Source organism: Capricornis sumatraensis, chromosome 8, assembly GCF_032405125.1.
Source record: "Capricornis sumatraensis isolate serow.1 chromosome 8, serow.2, whole genome shotgun sequence".
Lineage (NCBI taxonomy): Eukaryota > Metazoa > Chordata > Mammalia > Artiodactyla > Bovidae > Capricornis > Capricornis sumatraensis.
This window is the reverse complement of record NC_091076.1, coordinates 3,670,260-3,677,781: the sequence shown is the minus strand read 5'-3', so window position 1 is coordinate 3,677,781 and position 7,522 is coordinate 3,670,260. Positions and strand designations below refer to the sequence as shown.

General features: G+C 46.2%; 1 pseudogene; it reads right to left on the bottom strand.

Moving 5' to 3' along the window:
• Positions 1-5,808: 5,808 nt before the first annotated feature.
• On the bottom strand, positions 5,809-7,522 carry LOC138084242 (adenylosuccinate lyase-like; annotated as a pseudogene).

Sequence of the window (7,522 nt, the reverse complement as noted above, 5' to 3'; positions counted from 1 at the left end):
GGGGGATTTTATTTCCTTCACCAGAGACCAAATGAAGGCCCTCAGCCGTGAACATCAACAGTCCTAACCTCAGGACCGCCAGGGAATTTCCTCCATATATATATGTCTTTAAATTTTATTGTCTTTATTTGGAGAGGGAGGGGAGAGAAAAACATTACATAATATTTGTTGTCGTTTCTCATTCACTCAGTTGCTCAGTCCTGTCCGACTCTGTGACCCCATGGATTGCAGCACACCAGGCTTCCCTGTCCTTCACCATCTCCCAGAGTCTGCTCAAACTTGCGTCCGTTCAGTCAGTGATGCCATCCAACTGTCTCACCCTCTGTCCCCTTCTCCTCCTGCCCCCAATCCCTCCCAGCATCAGGGGCTTTTCAGTGAGTCGGTTTGTTGCATCAGGTGCCCAAAGTACTGGAGCTTCAGCATCAGTCCTCCCAGTGAATATCCAGGGTTGATTTTCTTTAGGATGGACTGGTTTGATCTTCTTGCAGTCCAAGGGACTCGCAAGAGTCTGCTCCAACACCACAGTTCAAAAGCATCTATTCTTCAGCGCTCAGCCTTCTTTATGTTCCAACTCTCACATCCATACATGACTACTGGGGAAACCATAGCTTTGACTTGATGGACCTTTCTCGGCAAAGTAACGTCTGTTTTTTAATATGCTGTCTATGTTTGTCATAGCTTTTCTTCCAAGGAGCAAGCATCCTTTAATTTAATGGCTGCAGTCACCATCTGCAGTGATTTTGGAGTTCAAGAAAATTAAGTATGTCACTGTTTCCATTGTTTCCCCATCTATTTGCCAAGAAATGATGGGACGAGAAGCCACGATGGATGCCATGTCTTAGTTTTTCAAATGTTGAGTTTTAAGCCAGCTTTTTCATTCTCCTATTTCACCTAATCAAGAGGCTTTTTAGTCCCTTTCACTTTTGCCATAAGGGTCGTATCATCTGAATATCTAAGGTTATTGATATTTCTCCCGGCAATATTAATTCCAGCTTGTAATTCATCCAGTCCAGCATTTCACATGATGTACTCTGCATATAAGGTAAATAAGCAGGCTGACAACATATAGCCTTGACGTACTCCTTTCCCGATTTGGAGCCAGTCTGTTGTTCCAGGTCCGGTTCTGACTGTCGCTTCTTGAACTTCACAGAGGTGTCTCAGGAGGCAGGTCAGGCGGTCTGGAATTCCCGTCTTTTGGACAAATTTCCACAGTCTGTTGTCATCCACACAGCATAGTTTTAGCACAGTCAGTGAAGCAGAAGTAGATGCTTTTTCTGGAATTCCCTTGCTTTTTCAATGATCCAGTGGATGTTGGCAATTTGATCTCTGGTTCTTCTGCCTTTTCTAAATCCAGCTTGAACATCTGGAAGTTCTTGGTTCACGTACTGTTGAAGCCTGACTTGAAGGATACATAACATTATTAGTTGCTAAATTCAGATTCATTTTTAAAACAAGATTGTCAGTGGGGTAGAAGGTATGTTGCGATCCTTGAGTCGGCCCTGGCCATTCCAGCTTAGACTAGTCAACGGTCAGAGCTTGTAAATGGGAATGAGATAAGCAGGAAGCTAACCCGCAGGTGGGGAGATGGCCAGTGGATGTACATCACAGACGGCCAAGGACAGAGCTAAGGCCAGTTGTCACGGGCAGAGCTGTGCCCCTCACCAAATCAGGGGCCGGAGTCCTGACCCCCTGCACCCCAGATGTGACTGAGTCTGGAGATGGGGACTGTCAAGAGTTGATTAAGGTAAACTGTGGTCACCGGGGTGGGTCCTAATCCCACGCGACTGGTGTCCTTATAAGAAGAGAAGGTTAGGGCACGACGTACACACAGAGGGACGGCCCTGTGTGGACACGCGGAGAAGACGGCGTCTACCCACCAAGGAGAGAGGCCTCGGGAGTGACCAGCCCTGCTCACACAAGCTCAGGTTCCAGCCTCCGGGACTGGAGGCAGTGAATGTCTGCTGTGGAAGCCTTCTGAGGCTGTGGAATGCTGTTACAGGAGCCCTAGCAAACTAATATGCACCCAATCTCAAGCAAAACGTTTTTCAGCCCCTCCTCCCCTTTTCTTTTCTTGAAATGCCAAGCCTTTGGTCCCTGATTAACTTGGTGAAGATGGACACCAGACACTCCAAGGCAAAGATCCAAAATGCACACAAGACTCTTAGCCTGACACATGGATGCATCAGTTGGTCGACGCTGATTGCACGTCTGTCCACCTCTTTCTTGCTTCTCCCCCATGGAAGCTTATTGACCTCCCCATGTAATGTTAGGGGTCGGAGGAGCAGAAGGGCAGAGAGGACCTCAGGGCAACCTCAACGCTGCATCTCAGTGTAGGGAATCCAACCGATGTGAGCTGTTCTCAAGAGCCATTCCTGGCCACAGCACATGCAATTTTCAAACCAGAGGCAGTTTTCACTTACTCCTCTGTTTCTCTGCCTGGACACTCAGCTTGCCGACCTGGTTTATTGATGTATTTCCAGCGCCTGGCCCGGTGCCTGGCGTAAAGTGGCTCAATGTGATCATGTCTATTGAATAAATGAATGGAACGGGTAAAAACGGCAATGTCTCACAGTTGTCATATCATCCGTCAAAGTTAGAGTGATTTTTAAGGAGGTGTCAGGGAGAAAGAAAAAGCTTTCCCAACTGTGATGAGATCATTCACTCATTCAAGGAAAGAGCTCAGACAACACACCCGTTTCTCGGTCTGCCTCCTGGGGCTGTGGGGGCGGGTGCCGGTTGGCACAACCTCTCGGCGTTATCCTCGTTCCTAAGTCAGCACTCATGGAGTCCAAATTCCCGGCAGATACTCATCTTTGAGACTTGGGAACGAGGTATCAGAATTCCCCAAACCCTAATTACCCTGTATTTCTCCAAACACTGTAGTTATATGATTTCAATAATGATGGACCCTAATAAGCAGGTTAAACAGTTTTCTGTAAAAAAATAAAATCATATACTGTAGCTTTTGATTATCATAAACTAATAGATTTTGATGATATTGCATATTTTAATAGTGTGTGGAAAGGATCTCTATCTGATGTAGACACTGGGTAACAGAAAACATGAAAAGAAGGGGCTACTAGCAAATGGCAAATGCCAATTAAAAATCGTTTTAACGTGGATGGACCTAGAGATTGTCATGCTAAGTGAAGTTAAGTCAGGGCACGACAGATACCATATGATGCCACTTATACGTGGAATCCAAGAAAACATGATACAGAGAAACTTATTTACAAAATAGGAAGAGACTCACAGACCAAGAGAATACATTTATGGTTACCAAAGGGGAAAGATGAGATGGATAAATTAGGAGTTTGAGACCAATGTATACACACTACTATATGTAACATAGGTAAACAACAGGACCTACGTATACCACAGGCAACTATACTCGGTATCTTACAATAACCTGTAACGGAAAAGTGTATCGCTCGGTCGTATACCAGAAACTAATACTACTTTGTAAATCAACTCTTCTTCTATTTAAAAAATAAATTATCAAAAAATTTAAACATAATTCCACAAATATATGATACTTACAAGATTAACTGCTCTGTCTGACAGTCTTGAGCCATTGTTTCATGACAAATATTCCAGTCGTAATCAAACTTCTTTCACTTGATGTTAGTCAGATAGTAAGGAGTCCAAAGCATTATTCAGGTTGAGCAAGAGAAGAGTGCCAGTTGCTTTTTTAATTATGATAAGATATATAGAACATCAAAGTTACCAGCTTAATCCTTTCTATGTGTATAACTCAGTGGCATAAATTATATTCACATTGATGTACAACCATCCCCCACTACCCATCTTCAGAACATTTTCATCTTCCTGGACTGGAAACCTGTCCCCATTAAACACTTGCTGCCCATTCCCATAGCCCTGTTCTGGGTCCCCACCATTCTTCTTTGTGTCTTTATGGATTTAACTCATCTAAAAGACGCTTGCTCCTTGGAAGAAAAGCTATGACCAACCTAGACAGCATATTAAAAAGCAGAGACATTACTTTGCCAGCAAAGGTCCGTCTAGTCAAAGCTATGGTTTTCCCAGTAGTCATGTATGGATGTGAGAGTTGGACCATAAAGGAGTCTGAAAGCTAAAGAATTGATGCTTTTGAATTGTGGTGTTGGAGAAGAGTCTTGAGAGTCCCATGGACTACAAGGAGATCAAACCAGTCCATCCTAAAGAAAATCAGCCCTGAATATTCATTGGAAGGACTGATGCTGAAGCTGAAGCTCCAATACTTTGGCCACCGATACAAAGAACTGACTCCTTGGAAAAGCCCCTGACGCTGGGAAAGATTGAAGGCAGGAGGAGAAGGGGACGACAGAGGATGAGATGGTTGGATGGCATCACTGACTCAATGGCCGTGAGTTTGAGCAAGCTCCGGGAGCTGGTGATGGACAGGGAGGCCTGGCGTGCTGCAGTCCATGGGGTTGAAAGGAGTCAGACACGACTGAGTGACTGAACTGACTGACTGACTGAGGAACCTCCTGTGTGTGGAATTTTCCCCTTTGTACAGGCATATTTCACTTAGCACATATCCTCAAAGGTCGTTCACAAGGTCACTTTTCCCCAGCTTTTTCTCTCTTGTAGTTGCTTTCTAATCTCATAGTGTTGTGGTCAGAAAAGATGCTTGATATGATTTCAGTTTTCTTAAATTCGCCAAGGCTTGCTTCGTGGCCTCCATTGTGATCTGTCCTGGAGAATATCCCGTGTGCACTTGAGAAGAATGTGCAGTCTGCTGTTTGGGGACAGAGCACTATAGATGTTACTTGAGTCCATCTGGCCCAATACGTCCTTTAAGTCATCTGGCCTCATTGATTTTCTGTGTGGATGTTCAGTTCACTGATGTGAGTGGGATGTTAAAGTACCCCACTATTATTGTGTTACTGTTGATTTCTCCTTTTATATCTGTTAACGTTTGCCTTATATACTTAGGTGCTCCTGTGTTGGGTATATATATATTTACAATTATTCTATCTTTTTCTTGGATTGATCCCTTGATTATTACGCAGTGTCCTTCTCCGTCTTTTGTAACAGCCTTTATGTTAAAGCCTATTTTGTCTGATATGAGTATTGCTACTCCAGCATTCTTTCAATTTCAATCGTCAATGGAATGCCTGTTTCCATCTCCATGAGGTCACTTTTTTAGTGGCTAAATTGCATCTGCTTCACAAAACCATAGCTTACAGTGAATATTCAAACAGTGAGACGTGGCACAAGGTAGTATCGGGTGGGACTCAAATCACATGACACTGAGATCCCTGGGAAAGTTTAACAGCCTCACACAGAATCGCACGCTAAAATTACCAGTTTAAGGACTTGTTCGTTCATTCCTTAGAACACCACTCACAGCATGTGTGTGAAGTGTCCTGTGTGTATAAACTCTATCATATTTACTTTATTCATGAGAATGACTCATCCTGGCAGAGACAGGGCCCTGGGCAGGCGCTTACAATGTGCCGCAGCCATAAGCCAGACTGGCTCCGTGGTGGCCGATTCTGGCCCCTGTGCTTCTGACCTGGTTCCCGAATGTCAACCTTATCCTTCAGCTCCACATGAGAGCGCTTCCTGCCCTTGCTTTTTTTTTTTTTCTTTTCCTGTGAAAAGCAGAGTCCAACTACCATGCAATTTATTTCTGCATTGCAAAGCTGGGAAATATGAAAGCACCATGGGAAAACCACCGCTGTATTAATTTATGGTAGCAATTCTTGAGATAAAATACGGCACTAGAGTAATAGCTTTTATGACTGTGCAGGAAAAGTTAACAGAGCCAACAATGGCTTTTTGTTTAATTCTCTTCCAACTCTACAGACATAATTCTGCCTTCACCTGCATCACACTTTCCTGTGGTTTTCACAGGGGACACACCTCCTCTTCTGAGAATCCCTGTACCTGCCAGGATGCATGGCCAGTGAAAGAAGAAGGATCCAGTAAACAGTCCAGTGGGAGTGGACTGGACTAAAGTAGGCATCAGGCTGGGTGTGCTCAGTGAGGTGACTTTCACCCCCTTCCTGCTTGACCACGGCAGCTGCCTGCTGTGAGAGCACTCTGATTTTCTGGCAAGCCTGGCAGTTACCCCAGGCTTTCACCATGCCCATAATGATGTTCTCTGTGGCCGTGAAAGGCAGCTCCTGCAGAACGCACCGCTTGCTTACGTTGGGGTGTCCCATCAACCCTTCAGAAGTGTTCTGCAACATATTTAATACAGTATCTGCAGTGAGAAGGGCTTCCCTCATAGCTCAGTTGGTAAAGAATCCACCTGCAATGCAAGAAACCCCGGTTCGATTCCTGGGTTGGGATGATCCCCTGGAGAAGGGATAGGCAACCCACTCCAGTATTCTTGGGCTTCTCTTGCGGCTCAGCTGGTAAAGAATCTGCCTGCAATGCGGGAGACCTGGGTTCGATCCCTGGGTTGGGAAGATCCCCTGGAGAAGAGACTGGCTACTCACTCCAGTACTCTTGCCTGGAGAATCCCAGGGACAGAGGAGCCTGGTGGGCTGTCATCCATGGGGTCACAAAGAGTCGGACATGACTGAGCAACTTTCACTTTCTGCAGTGAGAAACGCCTCAGCCAAACTGACTCGTCAGTTGGCACGGTCATCGGGTGTGCATTCAAACTACTGCACAGACGCTGTCTGCAGGGGTTCCACGACGAGGGTCATCAGGAGACGGGCCAGGCTGCGGCGCCGCTCTGAGCGTGTAGGGTTCTTCTGGTAAGTGTTGCACTTGAGCCAATCTGCTGTTTTTCAAAGGATTCCTCCAACTCCTTGAGGTTTGCCAGGAGTCGTATGTCGGTACAAATCCTGTGCACCGATGCCCCCCAGCGAGTCAGCACAGAGAGCACCTCAACATCTACTTTTCGTGCACAGGTCTTCCCCGTGAAGATGAAAACCCTCTTGAATCCTGCCTTTTCTGTCACCATCTTGCCAAGCTGCTCTCTGTTTTGATCATCTCCCTCGGAGAGCTGCAGGGAGCTGGCCTGGGTGCCGGTGGCACCCTTCACGCCTTGGAAGCACAGCTCATCCCGGACACACTTCAGGTTCTGGAGACCCATGCCCAGATCCTGAATCCAGAGACAGCAACATTTCCCAACTGTGGTCAGCTGAGCAGGCTGGAAATGTGTGAAACCTAAGGTGGGAAGCTCGGCTCGTTCCTTGGCAAAGTCGGCAAGCTGAGAGAGCACCCTGGCAAGCTTTGGCAAAAGCAGGTCAAATGCATTTCTAAGAACAATGAGGTCTGTATTGTTTCCCACATAGCAGGGGGTGGCGCCAGGATGGATAATGCCAGCGGCTTTGGGGCAGCAGTGGGCAAATGTGTGCACGTGGACCATCAAAGCACGTGGTAACTGCTTCTCCTCCTCAGCTGCCATCTTGAAGTCGGGGTTGTCCAGGATAGATTTCACCTCCTGGATTTGTTCATCTGTGTTAGGTGAACCCAGTGTCTGCTCGGCCTCCGCCAACCACAACCAGAGCTGCTGCCAGGTCTGAAGTTTGTGCCTGTTACTAAACATGAAGCACAT